This window comes from Gossypium arboreum, chromosome 1 (genome assembly GCF_025698485.1).
Source record: "Gossypium arboreum isolate Shixiya-1 chromosome 1, ASM2569848v2, whole genome shotgun sequence".
NCBI classification, from domain to species: Eukaryota; Viridiplantae; Streptophyta; class Magnoliopsida; order Malvales; family Malvaceae; genus Gossypium; species Gossypium arboreum.
Window position 1 is genome coordinate 39,984,312 of NC_069070.1, and position 25,101 is coordinate 40,009,412.

General features: G+C 36.1%; 1 non-coding gene across 1 annotated transcript; it reads left to right on the forward strand.

Moving 5' to 3' along the window:
• The first annotated feature begins 2,544 nt into the window (after positions 1-2,544).
• On the forward strand, positions 2,545-2,650 carry LOC128282478 (small nucleolar RNA R71). The gene has a single exon (XR_008272757.1). It is a non-coding gene; the product is annotated as a small nucleolar RNA R71 (small nucleolar RNA).
• Positions 2,651-25,101: the final 22,451 nt, after the last annotated feature.

Below are 25,101 nucleotides of genomic sequence, written 5' to 3' on the forward strand. Positions count from 1 at the left end.
CCATATGGCATGCGTCTAAATGCAAATTACCATACGAGCATGTGAATGTTGTCTTGTATTGATCTTCTGGCGATACTGTAATCTAATTATACCCCGAGTATCCATCGATAAAACAAGAATAGTCTCACCCCACGAGTCTATCTAGCATTTGGTCCAATAACAACAAAGGAAAATAATTTTTTCTAGTCGCCTTGTTCAACTTTCGGTACTCTATGCAAATTCTCCATCCTCTAACCGTTCTAGTTGGTATTAATTCGTTATTTTCATTCTCAACGAGCGTAATACCTCCTTTCTTTGTCATGCATTGGACCAAACTTACCCATAAACTATCTAAGATGGGATAAATTATACCCGCATCTAACCACTTAATGATTTCTTTCTTTACCACGTCTTTCTTGATGGGGTTCAATCTTCGCTGTCCATCAATTGTCCCTTTCTCTCTATATTCCAGGATGATCTTGTGCATACAAACAGATGGGCTAATGCCATGAATATCAACTATGGTACATCTAGTAGCCTTTTTTAATTTTTTCAATACTAGGATGAGTTTTTTTCTTGCTCTTCGGTCAATTCTGCTAAAACAATCACAGGCAAAGTAGAAGTGTTACCCAAATAAACATATTTTAAATGTGAGGGAAGTACCTTGAGTTCTAATTTAGGTGGCTCCTCAATTGACACTTTTGGCTGAGTATAATCCCTACTTCCTAACTCCAAATATTCAAAGTGGGATTGCGGATTCAATCCCCTTTGCTTAGCTTCTAGCAAAGCTAAGTATTCCTCCCCCTCTTCATCACTTGGAGGGTCTGATGTTAAAATTTTCTCTAATGGGTCCTCAACATAGTTGAGATCCTTTTCCATGATTAATTCCTCTAACTCGGATACTGTAAAACAATCATCAACTGTGTCAAGAAATCACATAGACTTAAGAACATTAAATGTTGACACGTATAATAAGCTCGCCCTTCTACACATCAATAAGGGTCCTTCCATTTGCTAGAAAAGGCCTTCCCAAGATGATTGGCACCTTTTTATCTGCTTCAAAGTCTAAAATAGGAAAAATAAATTTATCTACATGTACTAATACATCCTCGATTTTACCTTCTAGATGTGCTAAAGATCGATCTACTAATTGAAGTGTAACCGTAATAGGTCTAACTTTACCATCCTCAATTTTTTGAATATGGAAATGCGCATCAACTTAATGCTTGCACCCAAACCGCATAGTGCCTTACCACAATACGTTGCTCAAATGTTGCAACGTATGGTGAAACATCCAGGATCCTTAAACTTTGGGGGTAGTTGGTCTTCAAGATATGCACTTATTCCTTAGTCAGGGCTACCGTCTCAAATTCTCCTAGTATTTGTTTCTTAGACAAGATATCCTTTATGAATTTGACGTAATTCGGAATTTGTTCAAGTGCTTCTACCAACGGAATATTGATATAAATTTTTTTGAGTACGTCTAGAAATTTCTTGAACCGAACTTCCTACTTCTACTTCTGAAGTCTTTGAGGGTAGGGTGGTGGAGGGTTCTTTACTGGAATTGGTTAATTCATCTTCCGTGGAAATTTTGCATCTAAAAAAGTCGTTAGTTTATCAAAATTGACTGGTCCAGAAGTTACCTTATTATATTTTGTAGATTCTGGTTTCAGTGAAGCTGAAATTTCAACACTCAGTTGAACTTCCACTGAGTCTTAAGCATCAGTTGGTTCTTCTTCAACTTCGAAAATGTTGGGCTTTAATGTCTTTCTGCTCCTCAATTTCAATACTTTATAATGCTCTTTCCCTAGATTTCTTGGATTCTCCATATCACTAGGCAAAGCAACTTGTGGTCGGTTCCTAAGTTCAGTTGCAAACTAGCCCATTTGGTTCTCCAAATCTTTCAATGTGGTTGCTTGGCTTCGGATCAAGGCATCATTTCTGGCTATGTATGCCTTCAACAAGTTTTCTAAGCCATCAGAAGATTTAGCTTGAGGTTGCTTCTGAACTTGTTGGGTAAAAATAGATGGCTGGGTCGATCTAGGTTGGGCATAAGTGTTACTGGGTCTAACCCCTCGATTACTCCAAGAGAAATTAGAGTGGTTTTGCCAAGATGGGTTATAGAAATTGCATTGCAATCCTTGCCTTCCTCGATTTTGGTTCTAGTTACCCATGTAATACACAGATTCTAGGTTTGATGGACATTCTTCAAAGGAATGTCCTTCCCCACAATAAACACAGGCCACATTTTCGAATTGATTCGGTGGCGGAGCTACAAAATTATTAAGCCTATTAGTGGTAAAAATTTTAAGCATCGATGATATTAAGGATACCTGAGATGCAAGTGAAGTGAGAGCGTCCATTTCATGTACTCCAGCTACTCGTCTTCTTGACGTTACTCGATTGGTTGGTCATTGATAATTCTTGCTAGTAATCCTCTCAATGATTTTATAAGCCTCGTTATAAGACTTAGAAAAGAGAGCAACATTAGCAGAAGCGTCCACTACCATTCTCGTGTGAGCATGGAGACCATTATAGAACGTCTCATGTTGGATGCCATACGGGATTCCATGATGAGGGTACTTCCGGAATAATTCTTTGTACCTTCCCATGCCTCATACAAGGACTCGTCATCCATTTTTTGGAAAGTAGTGACCTCATTCCTCAACTTAGCATTCTTGCTAGGTGGGAAATACTTCATGAGGAATCTTTCTGCTCACTCTTGCCATGTGCTAATGGAATATGGTGGCAATGAGTTCAACCAGGCTCGAGCTATGTCCCTTAGCGAATATGGTAAAAACTTTAATCGTAGTACTTCTTCGCCTAGTCCAGCTAACTTGAAAGAATCACTCACGTCTAGAAATAGTCTTAAGTGAAGGTTAGGATCTTTAATAGGCATTCTATTGTATTGGCCTACTATTTAAAGCATTTGGAACATAACCGACTTCATCTCAAATTGTTGTGCCTCGATTTCAGGTCTCCTAAAACCCGAATTAAGATCATCAAACACTAGCATGCAATACTATCTTAGAGCACTATCTCTATCATCAACAATAAGGATAGGATTTTGAGTAGGGTTTGCTCTACTTCCTTGATTCAGATTTTCTTAGTTCATCTCTTCAATCCTTATTGAACTGTTTGTCTTCTTCATTGTCGAAAAGTTCTTTCAAACTCAAGGTCTACAGGGAGAAAATCGATAATTCGATCAATACTCATAAACACCTGAAACAAACACAAGAAAATTAATTAAGTTAAAATTGAACAGAAAAAATAAACCAAAATGCAAAATTAACAAATTCACAAATAATGACTTTTAAAATAGTCCCCGACAACGACGCCAAAAACATGGAACGATGAAAATGTGCAAGTGTACACAATCACAACAAGTAATAAGGTAACACGTAAATATCGAGTTATTGTACCCACAGGAACTGTGCAAAGAAAATATTTATGAAATGCAATTAAAAACACTTTGGTTGTTGAAAATATTTTGATTTTGATAAAGTGATTAAAAACTAAAATTTAACTAAGTAAAATAAAATAAAAATAAAATTTCTAATGCACGATTTCAAAAGATGGTTTTAATCAAGATGACATAATTGTGTTAGATTAATTACGTTTCTTAACTTAATATTACTAAAACAATGTTCATGTTGTTATGAATAAATTCATGGCAACTTGGTAATTTGTTAATTATAGCACATACAAACTTATTAAATTAACTAATCTCTTGAACATATTACTATGCCAAATCAAACAATTAATCACTTTAAATAAATAAGTAAAAAAATTAAGTGAGATAACAATATATTCCTACATTAAAACAGTTTAATCACAATAATCTTCCAAGTTATGCAAGGCTAATGTATCGTTTAATACAGTCGCTAATTTAACCCTCAGCTACCTTAGAAGATTAAACATGCACTGATTAAGTATTATGTCAATTAATTACAACTTCATCACGATTAATAATTAATTCATTAGTTACCTTACAATTGTAATGTAAGAATAACATAATCATGGTTTTACTTAATCAAACAATTTGCCAAGACCTATAACAACACAAACATAATTTTAATGACTTGATTGGACGAAATGCATTCAACCTAACACGAATTAAATTTAAGCCATGTTAATTAAATTTAAAATAACAACAAAACAAAGATTCATAGATATGTGCATAACAAAAACAATAAAAATTAAGGGATAGGAAACTAGAATCAAATCCGGTGTTTCTCCGAAGCTTGACTAGTTTGTTTCATTCCTCCTTCTCCACTTATTCTTGTTGAACCAAGGCTTCTATAAGCACTTGAATGCTGCTACCCAAGGTGGTTGAATGGCTCTTTTCCAAGAGGGGAAATCGGCAAGGGAATGGAAGGGAAAAATGGAAAGCAAAGGAAGGTTTGGATGAGAGAAAATGAGAGAGAAGTGAAGAATGAAAGGTGTGAGAGGTGTGTTGAAATAAGTAGCAAAGAGGGGTATCATTAGGTCAGATTGGTTGCTAAAAAATAGTGAAAATTCAGTAGCCATAGACCCCCCTTGGCCGGCCACTCATGTGGAAAGTTTGAATGTTTCAAACTTGCTAAATTTAGCTAGGGCAAGTCAACAAAAGCTTTATAAATGGAGGGGTTTGAATGCAATTTCAAAGAAAATTTAAGGGCTGATTTGCAAGTTAAATAATCAGCTAATTTAAGCTGATTGGGTCAGCATGTTGGACGGTTTTGGGTAGCTCATGTGCTCGATTGGATCAGTCTTTCGGTTTAACACAATTGGACCTATTTTCATAATTTAATTAATAATAATTATTTAACCCAAAATAAATTGGATTAAAATTAAAATTAATTATATTATGTATTAATACTCATCCATTGGACCATCATAGGCTGAGAAACTAATTCGCCTCGATGCTTCAAAAATCACTTCCTAGTTTTACGCTTGTAGTAGTGTCTGTCGAATCAATTTTGACCCTTTGTGCAAATCTATTGAAATTAAATCACAGTTTATGAAAATTATTATAAAATTAATTAAAATTAAATATTTTAATAATTTGAGTAAAATTTAATTATTTTATAATTATATTATATTTTTCGACAAAAATTACATCGAAACTACATGAATTTAATTTAAAAAATGCATGAAAAAGTATATTTATATTTTTGTGTTTCCAGTAGTCCTGCTTGTTCATGATTTGTTGCCCTACAAAAAACTCTTCCAATTAAAAATCTACCACCAATCGGTGAAAAGGTATTATATATGCATACTCAAGTAACTAAGATGCATGCGCCACATTGGGATCTACACTCAACATGTAGGCGCCAAGGCCATTTCGTACAATAATGCCATTGTAATATCCTGAATTAGGGCTTAATCGGAATAGTGGTTTCGTGACCACAAATCCGAGATAGAAATAATTATTTTACAATGATTTTGATGTTTATGATATGATTGCATGATTGTGTGAAAATTTCGTGATGAAATTCTATGCCTAAAGTGCTTAAATTGAAAGTAGGGACTAAATCGAATAAGTTGCAAAACTTGCATTCTAGAAGTTTTAGTATGAAATTGTTTTGGAATATTAATGAGGAGGTCTTAAATAGCAATTTGACCAATTTTAAGTTCATGGAAAAATTAGGACATGGAAGGAATTTTGGAAAGTTTAGTAGTAAGGGTATTTTGGCCATTTAGTTATTAAAATGAATTAAAAACAAAATTAAAAGCCAATTTTGTCCATCTTCTTCATTAGGCCGAAATTTCAAGGGTTCTCCATAGCTAGGGTTTGTTTCAAGCTTCCAAGCTCCATAGTAAGTGATTCCAAGCCCGCTTTTAATGTTCTTTACGTTTTAGAATCCGGAAGCTCGATTAAGCTTATGCTAGCAATAATTCAACCTAGGGTTTATATTTGGAAAAATACCCATAGGTGAAATTTGTGTATTTTGATGTTTTATGATAGAATATGGGGTTTTAAATTATGTTAGACACTTGTACTACTCGGTTTTTAGTGAAAACGAGTAAAAGGGCTTAATCGGCAAAAATACCTAATAGTCACAAGTATATGTTAGAGAGAGAATTTGATGTTGCCATAGAAGGGAAAAGTGATCAGCATGTTATAAAACATAAGAATAAGGAATAAAGTTTAATTCCCGAGCCTAGGGGCAAAAGTGTAATTATGCAAAAGTTTAGGGGCAAAAGTGTAATTTTTTAAAGTTCGTATTAAATGCTGTTTTGATGAATGTATGTATTAAATAAGATTAATTTGGTATTTTAGATCAAGAAAAACGAGATTCAAGTCGTGATCGAGGAAAAGAAAAGATTGTGGACTAAATTGCAAAATCTTTATATTTTGGTACCAAGGTAAGTTCATGTGTAAATAATGTAGCATAAATGTTATTTTTAAGTTATTAATGTTAATTATATGATATGCTGATTTTTAATCGTGAAATATTATGCTTTGTGGTTAAGGTTGAGTAATATGCAAATTATGTTTACTACTTGATAAATATGAATTGCTACCGAGTATCGGTCCGATATTCCATGGAAGACGGCAAATGTGAGATCGAGGGAAAAAGCCCGTTTGAACCTTAGGAATAGATTAGGATACAAGTGACATGTCACTAGGATGGTTGAGCATCCGAACTCGTTGAGTTGAGTCCGAGTTCACTTATGGATGCAAATGTCCGAACTCGTTGAGTTGAGTCCGAGTTCGTGAGATGTAACTAGGCATCCGAACTCGTTGAGTTGAGTCCGAGTTCATTTATGGATGTGAACGCCCGAGCTCGTTGAGTTGAGTCCGAGTTCACTTAGGGGCAGGTTACATGATTTCTTGATTACATATGTGGCACTTATGTGCAAATTATCCATGCATCCGATTTGTATTCCGATGTGTTCAACGGGTGAAATTTCTAGTTTAATGGAAGAGCACTTAAGATATAAGTGACGTTTTGGGTAAGTGTTGTGAAATGGACACTTTGGACAGGTATGTTCTTAACCCTCGGGTTGAAAATAGATACAACAACGATAAGGTGGTAAGATGATGAATGATGTTTAGAAATGTGATATATGTTTTGGTGATACCATGCTAAAGTTGTTTGGTATATTTGTATTGTTATGTTACTTGTTATTTACATATGAACTTACTAAGCATTTATGCTTACTCCCTCCTCTTTATTTACTGTAGTTTTGAACAAGCCAGCTCGGGAATCGGGATGGGTCGAAGGTTCGATCACACTATCCAAAGGACTTTCATCTGGGTAAATGGCTTGTAAAACTTAAGTATGGCATGTATAGCAATATACTTATTTTGTGTAAATAATTTTATGATATGGCCATGTTTGGTTGAGAAAATGTTTGATATTGATAAGTCATGGTGATGGCTAATTTAGATCATGTTTGATATCATGGAAGTTTAACAGGTTATCTAGTTCATAAAAATTCATGGAAAGATGAAACTTGCCTTAAAATAGAATATTGCTGCAGCAATGATATGAATTTGAAAAATCACTAAAAATAGTATAAATGGATCTAAATGATGAGTAAGTTATGAAATTTAAGCTTAATAAGTCTATTTTCATATGGATTGAACAAAACAGGAATATAAATTATATTTTATGAGATATTTAAACTTTTACGAAACAGGGCCAGAGTGATTTCTGGATCCCCTGTTCTGACTTTAAAAATTCATAATAAATTTTTAAAAAATAATTATAAGTTTTTCTTTATATGTAAAGATTCCTTATTGAGTCTAGTTTTAAGAAAAACAAACCTCATAGTCATTGAAATTCTTTATAGGGAGATATATGATTCGTAATACACAGATGTCAGAGCAGTTGAACCCTAAAACAGGGGAGACTTTAACTAATAAACTGTATTAATTGGCCCAACCAAAAATTCTAGAAAAAAATTAGTAAATAGATATATGAGTCTATATTTAGGGAAAATTTAAGGATCTTGATTTCGAGTTTCGTAACTCGAGATATGATTTTTCTTGCAACTGTGACGCGGGTAGTTAGAAAGCTGTGAATGTAGAAACAAATAATTTGAAGTTCTTAATTTGATAAATTATGTTCGATAACCCCTCAAGCTCGACTCCGGTGACGGTTTCGGGCGTGGGGGCGTTACAGCCATGACTCGGGTTCCAGACAAAAAGGGGTGTACATCTACAGCCTCCTTCGTGCTTTTATCGTCGATATCATCCAGGACCTCATCTAGATTGGGGTCACTAAAATCTTCAGCATCGTGATGAGAATGAAAATCATTATCGAGTCCTTCACCATCCACATCAATTCCTATCACCTCTAGATGTGTCTCTAACTGGGAACCTAGAATAGGGTTGTTATATGTAGTCCCAACATTGTGTATATTTTTGGCTCATGTCGTTGTCCTTCCATAACCTAACTATTATGACCATCCGCATTGAAGTCAAATTCAAACCTGTATTGTTGACTTAATAGAGTGTCATTTTGAATAGGCTTTACATTAGCTAATTCAACAAACAAATCAATTGCTTTAGCTTTTAGGTTCCCAGTCGAGCAATAAATTACGATCTTAGTGCCTATGTCTTCATCATCTAAAAATTTCATCTTCACATATTTGCACAAATTTGAGGAAACTGAAAATTTGTAGAATAGTCTGGACATCATCCTTCCACAATGGAGAGTGTCACACCCCTAAACTCGGTGAATACAAAAAGATAAGTAAAGTATGTAACGCCCCGTACCCTAGACCGTTGCCGGAGTCGAACACGAGGTGTTAACGGACTTAATTCATTTATATACACAGATTATTTTAAAATTTCCAGTCAAGCTGGCTAACTGCGTCACAGTCACCTCAAAAATCATATCTCGAGTTCCAAAACTCGAAAACTGATTCTGTAAATTTTTCCTGAAACTAGACTCATATATCCATCAACAAATTTTTTTCTAGATTTTTTGGTCATGCCAATTAGTACATTTTATTAGTTAAAGTCTCCCCTGTTTCAGGGTTCAACTACTCTGACCTTCATGTATTACGACTTAGATATATCCCTGTACAGGGATCCAATACATGTGCCGTTTATTTCTAATGAAACTAGACTCAAAAAGGAATCTTTAAATATAAGGAATGACTTCTAATTCTCTCTGGTTAATTTATGGTGAATTTCCAAAGTCAGAATAGGGGATCCAGTAATCGCTCTGGCCCTGTTTCACGAAAACTTAAACATCTCATAAAATACGGCTCATATGGTCGTTTCGCTTCTTCCACATGAAAATAGACTCGTCAAGATTCGATTACATAATTTATTAATTATTTAATTACATTCCTACTATTTTTAGTGATTTTTCAAACTCACATCACTGCTGCTGTCAGCATCTATTTTAAGGCAAATCTCACCTATTTCATAGTTTCCATGATTCAACTAGCCATTTGACATTCATAGCACCAAATATGATCGTGATTAACCATTCCAATGGCTAATCATTGCCAAGCAATTCCACACCTCTCAATAACCATATATATACAAAATGATTATAACGCTATGCTCAAAATATATAAGCCATTTTCGCATGGCCAACCGAATATATACATTACCAAAAGGTACTTAATTAACAACAAGGTCAGTCCTATACATGCCTCTATCAAAGTTCAACTAAAAGAGTACCAAAAGGGCTTAGATAGTGTGGACGACTTCGACTTTGACAATCCCGAGTCCGATAGCTGACAAACAAAATCTATAAAACAGAGAATTAAAGAAACGGAGTAAGCATTTAATGCTTAGTAAGTTTTGAGTAATGAAATTATTTACGACTAAAGTATAGCGTTCATATGACTAAATGAATAATTTCATATATGCATGTTCTCAAAATCATACTTACTTCATGCTTCAACCATTATATTCATACACAGGGAATCAAACCTAACTAGAGGCCGGAAGCTCCTTAATCAATTGAGCGAATACTATTTGAAAGGATTCAACCTTTCCGATGCATATACGGAACATACCTTATCGTTTGGATTTTATGAGCGTGTTAATTGAAATTATTACAGCAAGATCACTCATTTCCAAACCCAAGTACCTTCGGGAATTAGCTGGATATAGCAACTCGCACAAATGCCTTCGGGTCTTAGCCCAGATATAGTCACTAGCACAAATGCCTTCGGGACTTAGCCCGGATATAGTCACTAGCATAAATGCCTTTGGGACTTAGCCCGGATATAGTCACTAGCATAAACGCCTTCGAGACTTAGCCCGGATATAGTCACTAGCACAAAGGCCTTCGGGACTTAGCCCGGATATCATCCGAATAATCATGCATATATATCAATAAGTCATAACACATCTATATTTCATTTTCATACTAGAATTCAAACACAAGACATTTATCAACCATTACCATTTTCGGCTCAATAGCCACATACAAAGAACATGATTTCGATTTGCTTTATAACATGATCTCTATACGCATTAATTTGCCGTCATAAGTATGAACTAATTACCTCAATATATAACTCAAATAGAATCATTATATCACCGTTTATTTCTTATGCTTATATGTCATGACTTAAACAAATCATAAACTAAGTTCCATTACTCGAAAACTTACCACGGATGTTGTCGAACGACTCCAACGGCTATTCAATTACTTTTTCCTTCCCTTTATCGGATTTAGTTCCCCTTTGCTCTTGAGCTTAATTTAACAAATAAATTGATTTAATCATCTTGAACATCGAGAGAAATTCAAGGTACTTAGCCCATATATATATCAGACATTAGAGTCATATATATGAAATCATGAATTAAATTCAACATATTAGCTAATATTCTCCTTTAGCCGATTATCTAAGTCAAGATAGATCATCAATATGCTTACCTATAGCCGAATGTGCTACATCAATCTATCACTATCATCTACATACTTAATCAAAGGCCGAATACACCTATTCCAACATGATATCATTCCTATTTCATTTAACACTTAACATTTACCACATATCAATTAACCAATTTTTTTATAATTACAAAACTCTTCATCTATTCATGCTCTCATATTCGGTCATCCCTACCTATACTAACCATACAACTACATAATTCTAAGTTTAAACACAATTACAACATTCTAGTACCATGGCGAATACTTCATGAAGTTGCTAAGACCCATCCTTTTCTAATTCTCACACACCTCACATCCAATCCTTTTGTTAAGCACTCAAACTCAATCATCTTCAAGCCTCATTACCACAACATCAAACACCAACTAAGGAAGGCAACTTCCATGGCCAAGTATCATCTCCCTCAAATAGAAAAAATTTAAACCATGGGCTAGGTAGAATTCAAACTAACAACTAAAAGTATGCATGAGTTTTATGGAATAAACATCAAACATACCTCTTCCTAAACATCAACCAACCGAACATGAAGCAAGCGAATCCTTTTCTTCTTCCTTCCTCAAGTCACGGCAATGGAGGAGCATGGATGAAACAACTTTGTTTTCATCACCCCTCCCTTTTCATTACTTTATTACTAACCTTTTATTTTATTATTTTTAACACAACACATTAACACAAAATGTTTATAATATGCTTTAACCCATTGCATGGCCGGCCACTATCTAAAACTTGGGTAATTTGACATGCAAACCCATCATTTATACAACATGCATTAATAGGTCCTTATAGATTAACCTATCACATTTCAAAAGTGTCACACATAAGTCCTATTAAATAAATTCACATGCAATCGACTAAATCGAAGCTTAAAACTTTCACACATTCATATTCACATATTTTAGACAATAAATATCATATTCAAATACTTTGGTGACTCGGTTTAGCGGTCCCGAAACCGCTTTCCAACTAGGGTCAATTTAGGGCTGTCACAACTCTCCCCCACTTAAGAAATTTTTGTCCCCGAAAATCTTACCGATAAATAGGTTTGAGTATCGTTCTTTCATAGAGTTCTCAGTTTCCCAAGTAGCTTCTTCGATCCCGTGTTTGAGCCATAACACCTTTACTAACAGAACCCTTTTGTTTCGCAACTCTTTCACTTCACGGGCTAGGATACGAATCGGTTCTTCTTCATAACTCATATCGGCTTGAATTTCAACCTCGGAGGGATTTATTATGTGCGAAGGATCAGATCTATAACGTCGAAGCATCGAAACATGAAAAACATTGTGAATCTTCTCGAGATTAGGGGGTAAAACCAATCTATATGCCACTGGACCAACTCGTTCGGATATTTCATACGGCCCTATGAACCTCGGACTCAGTTTGCCCTTACGGCCAAATCTGAGTATCTTTTTCCAAGGTGAAACTTTAAGAAATACTTCGTCTCCCACCTGATACTCAATATCTCTTCGTTTTAAATCCGCGTACGACTTCTGACGATCTGATGCTGCCTTCAGACTTTCGCGAATTATTTTTACTTTCTGCTCAGCATCTTTAATCAAATCAACTCCAAAAATTTTACTTTCACCAAGCTCGGTCCAAAACAATGGTGTACGGCATTTACGACCGTACAAAGCCTCGTAAGGTGCCATCTTAATACTTGATTGAAAACTATTGTTGTAAGCGAATTCAATCAAAGGTAAATACCGCTCCCATAAACCACTAAACTCAAGGAACATCTCAACATATCCTCGAGTATCTGAATTATCCGCTCGGATTGACCATCAGTCTGTGGATGAAAAGCGGTGCTAAAATGCAACTCGGTACCCAAAGCTTCTTGCAATTTCTTCCAAAATCGCGAGGTGAATCTCGAATCTCTATCCGACACAATAGAAATAGGTACCCCGTGTAATCTTACAATCTGAGAAACATACAATTCAGCTAGTTTATCCAATGAAAAATCCGTACGTACGGGGATAAAAAGAGCCGACTTAGTCAGTCTATCAACAACAACCCAAATCGCATCTTTCTTACTTGCCGACAATGGCAACCCAGATACAAAATCCATCGTGACTCGATCCCATTTCCATTCAGGTATCATGATCGGTTGAAGTAAACCTGTAGGCACTTGATGTTCCGCTTTCACTTGTTGACATATTAAATACTTCGAAACAAAATCGGAAATGTCTCGTTTCATACCGTGCCACCAAAACTGACGTCTCAGATCGTTGTACATTTTCGTACTCCCCGAGTGAATTGACATTCGGCTACAATGAGCTTCGTTCAGAATCATCGAAATAAGTTCTGAATTTCTTGGAACACACAAATGGCTTCGGAACCTCAAACAATCGTCATTGTCAATTTGAAACTCTGATTCCATATTCAAAACACATTCAACCCGTTTTGCAACCAATTCATCATCGACTTTCTGAGCTTCACGAATTTGATGAATCAACAATGGTTTGGCCTTTAACTCAGCTACTAACACATTGTCGGATAGAACAGACAGGTGTACATTCATCACTCGTAAAGCAAACAGTGATTTACGACTTAAAGCATTCGCAGCCATATTAGCCTTTCCCGGGTGATAGTCAATAACGAGCTCATAATCTTTCAATAACTCAAGCCAACGCTTTTGTCGCAGGTTCAAGTCTCTTTGAGTCATCAAATATTTGAGACTTTTGTGATCCGAATATACATGGCACTTCTCACCAAATAAGTAATGTCGCCATATTTTCAAGGCGAATACAATGGCAGCCAGTTCAAGATCATGGGTTGGATAATTTTTCTCATGTGGCTTCAATTGTCTCGACGCATAAGCTACAACTCGACCTTCTTGCATCAATACACAACCAAACCCAAGAGAGGATGCATCACTGTAAATAACAAACTCCTTGCCTGATTCGGGCTGCACTAGTACTGGAGCTTCAGTCAAATAAGTTTTCAATTGATCAAAACTTTTCTGACATTTTTCTGTCCATTCAAACTTAACATCTTTCTGAAGTAGTTTCGTTATTGGTGTGGCTATCATCGAGAAACCCTTTACAAACCGTCTGTAGTAACCAGCAAGTCCCAAAAAGCTACGAACCTCAGTAATATTTCTCGGAGGCTTCCAGTTAAGTATGGCTGAAATTTTGCTCGGATCAACTCGAATACCCAATGCAGATACCACATGTCTCAAAAAGCTAACTTCTCTCAACCAGAACTCACATTTACTGAACTTAGCATATAACTGTTTATCCCGTAGGATCTGCAACACTAATCTCAGGTGCTCAGCATGTTCAGTTTCATTTTTCGAATAGACCAAAATATCATCGATAAACACAACTACAAACCAATCTAAATACAGTCTAAAGATCCGATTCATCAAATCCATAAATACCGCTGGGGCATTAGTGAGCCCAAACGGCATCACTAAAAACTCGTAGTGACCGTATCTCGTTCTGAAAGCAGTTTTGGGTATATCCGAATCTCGAATTCGCAACTGATAATAACCCGATCTCAAATCTATCTTTGAAAACACTGAGGCTCCCTTTAGTTGATCAAACAAATCATCAATACGCGGTAACGGATATTTATTCTTTATTGTCGCTTTATTCAGCTGACGATAGTCGATGCACAACCTCATGGTTCCGTCCTTCTTTTTCACAAACAATACTGGTGCACAACCACGGCGAGAAACTCGGTCGAGCGAAACCTCTATCCATCAACTCTTGCAACTGAGTTTTCAATTCTTTCAATTCTGTTGGTGCCATACGATACGGAGCTATCGAAATCGGTGTAGTCCCAGGTACAAGTTCGATGCCAAACTCTACCTCCCAAACAGGTGGTAACCCCGGTAATTCTTCGGGAAAAACATTCGGATATTCACAAACCACTGGTACCGATTCAAGTCTCTTTTCTGACTCTTTATTATCGAGTACGTATGCAAGGTACGCTTCACACCCCTTTCTCACATATTTTTGAGCTAACATCGAGGATATTATTGTTGGCAATCCATTCGAAATAGTAGACTCAACTCGGATTATCTCATTATTTGCACACCTCAAATCAATAGTCTTACTTTTGCAATTCACAACTGCATCATGTACGCTCAACCAATCCAAACCGAGAATAACATCAAATTCATCAAACGGTAAAAGCATCAAATCGGCCGGAAAACAGGAACCTCGGATTACTAGGGGACATTTCTTACACACTTTGTCAACAAGTACATAACGACCCAAAGGATTCGACACTCTAATAACGAACTCAGTAGACTCAACAGGTAAAGTCTTACTGGATGCTAAAGTCGCACATACATAAGAATAAGTAGACCCAGGGTCAATCAAAGCAATCACATTAGTATCAAAGAGAGTGAAAGTACCGGTAATAACATCAGGCGAAGAAGCATCCTCGCGTGCACGTATAGCATAAGCTCTAGCAGGAGCACGAGCCTCAGATCTGGTTGTAGCATCTCTAGATCCTCTTTGACCGCCACTAGGATTTCCCGTATTTCTAGATGGTCTACCTCGAGCAGCAGTAGCACCCGGTTTCCCACTCTGATTTATATTCTGTTCAGACAATCTCGGGCAATCTTTAATAAAGTGGTCAACTGATCCACACTTGTAACAGGAACGGTCATGGAATCTACAACTCCCCGAATGCCATTTACCACAATACTAGCACTCTGTTCCGTCTCGACGATCATTTCCAACACTAGCGACCGAAGTGACTCGTGTACTCACAGGGGGTCGATCACGATCTCGTCTAGAAAAGCCTGAAGTGTCTCTAGATCGGCCTAAATCATCTCTAAATTTCTTCGATGACTGTTGAAAGGGCTTTCCCGAAGATCTCTTACGAAACTCCTTTGCTCCCTTATCGCCTTTTCTTTTCTCCTTCGAGCTCTTCGACTTTGCAAGCTCGCTCGACAAGTACCACAAATTCTCTGATTTCTAAAATGCCAACATACAGCTTTATATCATCGTTCTGTCCATCTTCGAAACGTTTACACATCACAGCTTCTGAAGAAATGCATTCTCGCGCGTACCAGCTAAGCCTTACAAACTTTCGTTCATAGTCAGTAACCGACATGGAACCTTGTTTAAGTTCAAGAAATTCTTTCCGTTTTTGATCAATGAATCTCTGGCTGATATACTTTTTTTGAAACTCAGTTTGGAAAAACTCCCAAGTTACTTGCTCTCTGGGCACAATAGAAATCAACGTATTCCACCAATAGTAGGCGGAATCACGTAGCAAGGAGATAGTACACTTTAGGCATTCATCGGGTGTGCAAGATAGTTCATTAAGTACCCGAATAGAGTTGTCCAACCAAAATTCAGCTTGCTCGGCATCGTCGCTGTCTGTAGCTTTAAATTCAGTAGCCCCGTGTTTTCGGATTCTATCAACTGGGGGCTTATTTAACCTTATCCGTCGATTCACGGAGGTATCGCATGTCAGGGGTTGTATTAGTCGGGAATGGGGTTGTGGAACAACAGTATTAGTTCGAATGTATTGGTTGAACCAATCATTCATCACGCTATAAAAGCCTGTCTAGCTTCATCATTCGATTACTAGCAATAGGTTGAGAGTCCACGGTGCTGTCCCTTGTCTTGAGGCGAGCGCTACACTCTCAAGATCATCACTACCGCTTCGATTGGGATCGGGATCCATTACTATATACAAACACATTTTTAATCGTAAATCACCACACTATCAAATAGACACACAATGGCATGTATAGCTAGACCCGAACGTATTACGGTAGTCCTAGAATCGACTAAACCGTAGCGCTGATACCAATAAATTGTAACGCCTGCACGAGATCTGTTTTGAGTCGAACACGAGGTGTTAACGGACTTAATTCATTTATATACACAGATTATTTTAAAATTTCCAGTCAAGCTGGCTAACTGCGTCACAGTCACTTCAAAAATCATATCTCGAGTTCCAAAACTCGAAAACTGATTCCGTAAATTTTTCCTGAAACCAGACTCATATATCCATCTACAAAAGTTTTTCTAGAATTTTTGGTTGTGCCAATTAGTACAGTTTATTAGTTAAAGTTCCCCTGTTTCAGGGTTCAACTACTCTGACCTTCATGCATTACGACTTAGATATATCACTGTACAGGGCTCCAATACATGTGCCGTTTGTTTCTAATAAAACTAGACTCAAAAAGGAATCTGTACATATGAGGAATGACTTCTAATTATCTCTGGTTAATTTATGGTGAATTTCCAAATTCAGAATAGAGGATCCAGTAATCGCTCTGGTCCTGTTTCACGAAAACTTAAACATCTCATAAAATACGGCTCATATGGTCATTTTGCTTCTTCCACATGAAAATAGACTCGTCAAGATTCGATTACATAATTTATTCATTATTTAATTACATTCCTACTATTTTTAGTGATTTTTCAAACTCACATCACTGCTGCTGTCAGCATCTATTTTAAGGCAAATCTCACCTATTTCATAGTTTCCATGATTCAACTAGCCATTTGACATTCATAGCACCAAATATGATCGTGACTAACCATTCCAATGGCTAATCATTGCCAAGCAATTCCACACCTCTCAATAACCATATATATACAAAATGATTATAACTCTATGCTCAAAATATATAAGCCATTTTCGCATGGCCAACCGAATATATACATTACCAAAAGGTACTTAATTAACAACAAGGTCAGTCCTATACATGCCTCTATCAAAGTTCAACTAAAAGAGTACCAAAAGGGCTTAGATAGTGTGGACGACTTTGACTTTGACAATCCCGAGTCCGATAGCTGACGAACAAAATCTATAAAACAGAGAATTAAAGAAACGGAGTAAGCATTTAATGCTTAGTAAGTTTTGAGTAATGAAATTATTTACGACTAAAGTATAGCGTTCATATGACTAAATGAATAATTTCATATATGCATGTTCTCAAAATCATACTTACTTCACGCTTCAACCATTAGATTCATACACAGGGAATCAAACCTAACTAGAGGCCGGAAGCTCCTTAATCAATTGAGCGAATACTATTTGAAAGGATTCAACCTTTCCGATGCATATACGGAACATACCTTATTGTTTGGATTTTTTGAGCGTGTTAATTGAAATTATTACAGCAAGATCACTCATTTCCAAACCCAAGTACCTTCGGGAATTAGCCGGAAATAGCAACTCGCACAAATGCCTTCGGGTCTTAACCCAGATATAGTCACTAGCACAAATGCCTTCGGGACTTAGCCCGGATATAGTCACTAGCATAAATGCCTTCGGGACTTAGCCCGGATATAGTCACTAGCATAAATGCCTTCGGGACTTAGCCCGGATATAGTCACTAGCACAAAGGCCTTTGGGACTTAGCCTGGATATCATCCGAATAATCATGCACATATATCAATAAGTCATAACACATCTATATTTCATTTTCATACTAGAATTCAAACACAAGACATTTATCAACCATTACCATTTTCGGCTCAATACCCACATACAAAGAACATGATTTCGATTTGCTTTATAACATGATCTCTATACGCATTCAGCTGCCCGTCATAAGTATGAACTAATTACCTCAATATATAACTCAAATAGAATCATTATATCACCTTTTATTTCTTATGTTTATATGTCATGACTTAAACAAATCATAAACTAAGTTCCATTACTCGAAAACTTACCTCGGATGTTGTCAAATGACTCCAACGGCTATTCAATTACTTTTTCCTTCCCTTTATCGGATTTAGTTCCCCTTTGCTCTTGAGCTTAATTTAACAAATAAATTGATTTAATCATCTTGAACATCGAGAGAAATTCAAGGTACTTAGCCCATATATATATCAGACATTAGAGTCATATATATGAAATCATGAATCAAATTCAACATATTAGCTAATATTCTCCTTTAGCCGATTATCTAAGTCAAGATAGATCATCAATATGCTTACCTATAGCCGAATGTGCAACATCAATCTATCACTATCATCTACATACTTAATCAAAGGCCGAATACACCTATTACAACATGATATCATTCCTATTTCATTTAACACTTAACATTTACCACATATCAATTAACCAATTTTTTTATAATTACAAAACTCTTCATCTATTCATGCTCTCATATTCGGTCATCCCTACCTATACTAGCCATACAACTACATAATTCTAAGTTTAAACACAATTACAACATTCTAGTACCATGGCCGAATACTTCATGAAGTTGCTAAGACCCATCCTTTTCTAATTCTCACACACCCTCACATCCAATCCTTTTTGTTAAGCACTCAAACTCAATCATCTTCAAGCCTCATTACCACAACATCAAACACCAACTAAGGAAGGCAACTTCCATGGCCGAGTATCATCTCCCTCAAATAGCAAAAATTTAAACCATGGGCTAGGTAGAATTCAAACTAACAACTAAAAGTATGCATGAGTTTTATGGAATAATCATTAACATACCTCTTCCTAAACATCAACCAACCGAACATGAAGCAAGAGAATCCTTTTCTTCTTCCTTCCTCAAGTCACGGCAATGGAGGAGCATGGATGAAACAACTTTGTTTTCATCACCCCTCCCTTTTCATTACTTTATTACTAACCTTTTATTTTATTATTTTTAACACAACACATTAACACAAAATGTTTATAATATGCTTTAACCCATTGCATGGCCGGCCACTATCTAAAACTTGGGTAATTTGACATGCAAACCCATCATTTATACAACATGCATTAATAGGTCCTTATAGATTAACCTATCACATTTCAAAAGTGTCACACATAAGTCCTATTAACTAAATTCACATGCAATCGACTAAATCGAAGCTTAAAACTTTCACACATTCATAGTCACATATTTTAGACAATAAATATCATATTCAAATACTTTGGTGACTCGGTTTAGCAGTCCCGAAACCGCTTTCCGACTAGGGTCAATTTAGGGCTGTCACAAAGTATGTATGTAAAATTTTTGGTGCACCGTGGTATCATAATCTACCACGCTATTGGCCAGATGGCGAGTTAGATTATTGGCGCGTACTAGTGTTAAAGCATTCGCCCTGTAACAACCCATTTTCAGTGAAATCGGAACAATGGTTTCGGGACCACAAACTCAAATCGAAAAGAAAAATTATTTTTATATTTTTGCATGATTTGCGTTTAGATAGGAATATCATGTAAAAATTCTGATAAGAAAATTTTATCGATTTAGTGCTTAATTACGAGAAGGATCAAATCGCATAAAATGCAAAAGTTGAATTCTAGTAGCTAGAAGGATCAAATATCTATGGAATTTAAAAATTGAGGCCCTTATATGGTAATTAGACCATTAATCAAAAGTTAGTAGATATTTTTGATAATTCATCCATGGAAAAATTAGAAAAGGCTAAGGACTAAATTGAAAAGTGATAAAATTAAAGATGATAATTAAATTAAATAGAAATATCATCTTATTTTATATCATCTTCCCCAAAATTTACATGGAAACCCTAGGAGAGAGAGAGAAGAAACTAATCAAGCTTAATTGGATCTGGATAACTCAAATTCAAAGTTAGATCGAGGAAAGGAGAAAGTTTCGTATTAGTAGATCTATATACACATACAAGTGTCGAGGTAAGTTCGTGTAACTTAATTGAGCATGTAAATATGTTGAATTGAATGTTGTATTTGTATAAAATGTGATTTATATTTATGTGAATTAATTGGATGTTATAATATAAGAATTGAATACATGCTTGATAATGTTTGAAAGGGTTAAGTTCTGTTTGAATATTGGAGTTCAATGGACAAATGTGATTTCCCCTATTGTAACACCCCATACTCGTATCTTACACCGTGACGGAATACGAGGTCTTTACCTCACTTAAAGTCGTGCTTACAACCATTTTCGAGTCTCCAAGACTTGGACAAACTAAAAAAATTTTCAAACATATCAACATATCCTTAAAATACACATCATTAAAGTCGATGATTGGCTAATGATAAGAGGGAGGTGACATTGGTCTATCAGGCGACACTGACGGTTATTGTAGATTTCAAATCATTTTCGTATATAATTTTTTCCTTGAGTCATTTTCATTATTAATTAATTAATTTAGGCTATTTAAAAGAAAAGCGTTTGTACACATTTTGAAAACACATATTCAAGATATCTTGTACATTTGCAAATAATGACCAAAACAATAATTAGCGAAAAATAAAAAGCCATACAAAATAGACTAATTGATTTTATTTTTGTTGTAAAATTATGGTAGCAAAACGATTTTAAGATATAACACAGAATACTACAGGCTCTGCAAAAGGTGTTGGTGGGGTGACCTGAAAAGTCTTAAGGAGTCTCTCCAGCAAGGCGAACACGCTGACGTTCTGTCCAGCAAGGCGAACACGTTGACGTTGAACTGCAACAACTAGGAGATCCCATTCCGCTGCCAACGTCACCTTATCAGGGCACTGCTCATAGTAGCCGATGGAGTATTTGGAAAGACTGTCTCCATAAACCTTCTCGCAATACCACTCCTTGACAACATACAACTGACTCTCTTGATTCAAATAAATAAAAAAATTAATTAATATATTTTTAATATTTTTATCTATATTTAACGTTTTTATTAGTTATTAATGTGGCAACAGCATCACTTTAACAATGAATGCATATGAACTATCATGCAGTATTCTAGTCAGCAAATAAAGACACATCTTTTCATCCAATTCTGATATTTTTATCATAATTCAATGGTTAAATTAAATAATGCGCGAAAAAAACGAAAACAATTTTTTTTAGGGAAAGGATTGTATGAAACAGTGATGCCACGTCATCTGTATCCCTTTCCAAAAGTTTTATGCCACATTAATATTCTTATCCTGAATTTCAGGAGTTTATCCTGAATTTTAGTATTTTAATTTGGATTTGATTTTTTTCAGGATAAAATCCTAAAATTCAGGATAAGAATACTAATGTGGCATAAAACTATTGGAAAGGGATACAGATGACATGGCGTCACTGTTTCATACAATCCTTTCTCTTTTTTTAAATATATTTTGAGGGCATAATTTTTTTCTACTAATAATAAATTATGGGGGTTCTTTTTTATAGATATATCTATAGGCTATATAAAAAAGCCCAAGTCTCCAGGTGTTACGTTATTACTTATTCTCTCTATTCAAAGTTATTATAAGATAGCAATTAAATGGTGCGTAACAGAAATGGAGAGAAGCTCACCGGAGATAAAAAAGGGAAAGACAGAGAGAAGACAGGGAAGAAGGAGCACGAAACAAGAGATAATTAGTTGAGAAATTTAGCCCTGTATTTTCATAATTGTCCTTGCCATTTTGGGGGGGGCTAAATAGCAAAATAATGGATTCAAGACAACTGTACATTCCAACTAGTACGATCCGTTTCATTAAACTGTCCTAAGGGTTGCAAAACGTATTGTTTTGCACCATAGCCTTCCCCACCCAACCAAAACGCCCCATTTTATTTCAATACATTGAAAAGCAAGATTACAATTAAAAATGCAATTAACGATAATTAACAAAAATTTAAAAGTGGTAGACTGTTGTTTGAATTTCCTTTTGTCCCATAACAATTGCTCACTACTCGAATTAGATCCTTGTCTTCAAGGATTAAAACCTGTAAATTTCCGTTGGAGCTCCTGTAGGTTCTCCCCAGTAGAGTCTCCAGCAAAGGTATTAGCCAATTCAACTAGTACTTTAGTAGCAGCATGATTCCACTTTTTCACCATTCCACGGCCTAAAATTCTCACTAGCTCCTTGAGTAGTGCCCCATCAGTACCAATTAAGGGAAGGGTAAAAGAGGAAGGAGCTTTACCAATGTGTTTTTTGAGTTGAGACACATGAAAATTATGATGAATTCGAGCGCCTGCTAGCAGAGCTAATTTATAAGCAATTGTTCCCACTTTAGGTTCCACTGAAAAAGGTCCAAAGAACTTCAGGGAGAGTTTATGGTTATTTAACTTTCCGTATTAAAAGTTCGATCAGACCGCTTTTGATCAGCTATCTGATTCATCCTCTCTTATGATCTTTTGAGATGAAATTGCTATAGTGTAACACCCTAACCCGTATCCATCATCAGAATAGGGTTACGGAGCATTACCAGACTTATTTCATAAACAAACATACATTTCACAAACATTTTCCAATTCCAAATACAAGTCATTCATAATCAATCATATTGTCTCTAATACAAGCCTACTAGGCTCAAATCATGCATTAGAAGTGGTTCGGGACTAAACCAATAACTCAGGAAATTTTTGGAATACTTAGAAAATTTTACAAAATACAAGGACACACGCCCGTGTGGCTTGACCGTGTGTCTCGCACGGCCAAAGACACGCCCTTGTCATAGGCTGTGTGAACATTCGAAATGGGATCACATGGCCAAGCCACACGGGTGTGTGCCCCTGTATTTTGTAAAATTTTCTAAGTATTCCAAAAATTTCTTGAGTTATCAGTTTAGTCCCAAACCACTTCTAATGCATGATTTGAGTCTAGTAGGCTAGTATTAGGGAGAATATGATTGATAATGAATGACTTGTATTTGGAATTGGAAAATGTATGTGAAATGTATGTTTGTTTATGAAATAAGTCTGGTAATACTCCTTAACCCTATTCTGGTGACGGAAACGGGTTAGGGGTGTTACATTTATTAGCATCAAAGCTACGGTTTAGTCAATTCTAGGACTAACGTAGCGTATGTGAGAGTCTAGATATACATGCCATATATATCCTGTGATAGTGTGGTATCTCCTGACAGTTTAAATCATGTTTTTATATAGTAATGGATCCCAATCGAGCAGTGGCTGATGATGTTGAGAGTAATGTGCCAGCCTCCGTTCACGGAGTAGCTCAATCTGAGTCGAGACCTATATCGGGTACTCAGGGAGGAGAAACCAAGGAAGCCTTCTTCCTAATGATGAATGAGTGGTTCACTGAGTTTGTTTGAACTAATCCGGCTGCTCAGTAACTTCCACCCCCACTTATTCCCCAACCAGTTCCCGTAGCTCCTCAAGATTTGGAACCTTTAAGCTTAAGTAAGCCGCTTGTAGATAAAATTCAAAAATACGGGGCTAAAGAATTTAAAGCTATAGTTGATTACGACCCTAAGAGAGTTGAGTTTTGGCTTGAGAATACGATCTGGGTATTTCATGAATTGTCTTGTACTCAGCTGAATATGTTAAATGCGTCGTATCACTTCTGAGAGATATTACATATCAGTGATGGAACACTTTGATATCCATGGTATCGAGAGAAAGCGTCACGTGGGAATTCTTTCAAACCAAGTTCAGAAAGAAATATATCAGTCAACGGTTTATCGATCAAAAACACAAAAAATTTCTTGAACTGAAATAGGATCGTATGTCTGTGACCGAGTACGAGAGAAAATTTGTGAGACTCAGTAAATATGCTTGAAACTGTGTTTCCACTGAGGCAATTATGTGTAAGCAATTTTAAGATGGGTTGAACGATGACATTAGACTCAGGATTCTTGAATTGAAAGAATTTGTTGTGTTAGTCGGCAGAGCTTACAAAGCTGAATAACTTGGAAAAGAAAAGAGAAAAGCTGATTTTGTGGCTAGAGATTCGAGAAAGAGGTCGATGAGTAAACCCTATCACTCTTCATGAAAGAAATCATAGGATTCATATAATCGTTCAAATACTTCAGTGGGATATTCTAATAGAGATTGTGGAAAGCAATACACGAGTCCTAAAGCTCAAGCCACTCCAGTATCGAGTGTTGGTAGTGTTAGAACCGACAAACTTGAGTGTCAACAGCGTGGAAAATGGCATTTTGGAGACTGCTGGATGAATAATAAAGCTTATTTCAAATGTTGCTCACTAGATCACTTTATTCGGGATTGTCCTGAGTTAACCGAGAAAGATAAATTTCATAATGCAAAACCGAGCAACACAGCTGCTAGAGGGAGACCACCTAGAAATATGGAAAATGTGACTAGTACCAAAGAAGGGACAAAGGATTCTTCTGTAAGATCGAGGCTAGAGCGCCAGCAGAGCTTACACTATTCACACTCGCGAAGATGCGTCGTCACCAGATGTTGTCACTGGTACATTTTCTCTCTATGACACTAATGTAATTGCCTTGATTGATCCTAGATCGACTCATTTATATATATGTATGAATTTAATGTCAAGTAAGGGTTTGTCTGTTGAGTCTACCGAATTTGTGATTAAAGTATTGAACCCCTTAAGCAAGTATGTTCTAGTTGATAAAGTTTGCAAGAATTGTCCTTTGATGACTAA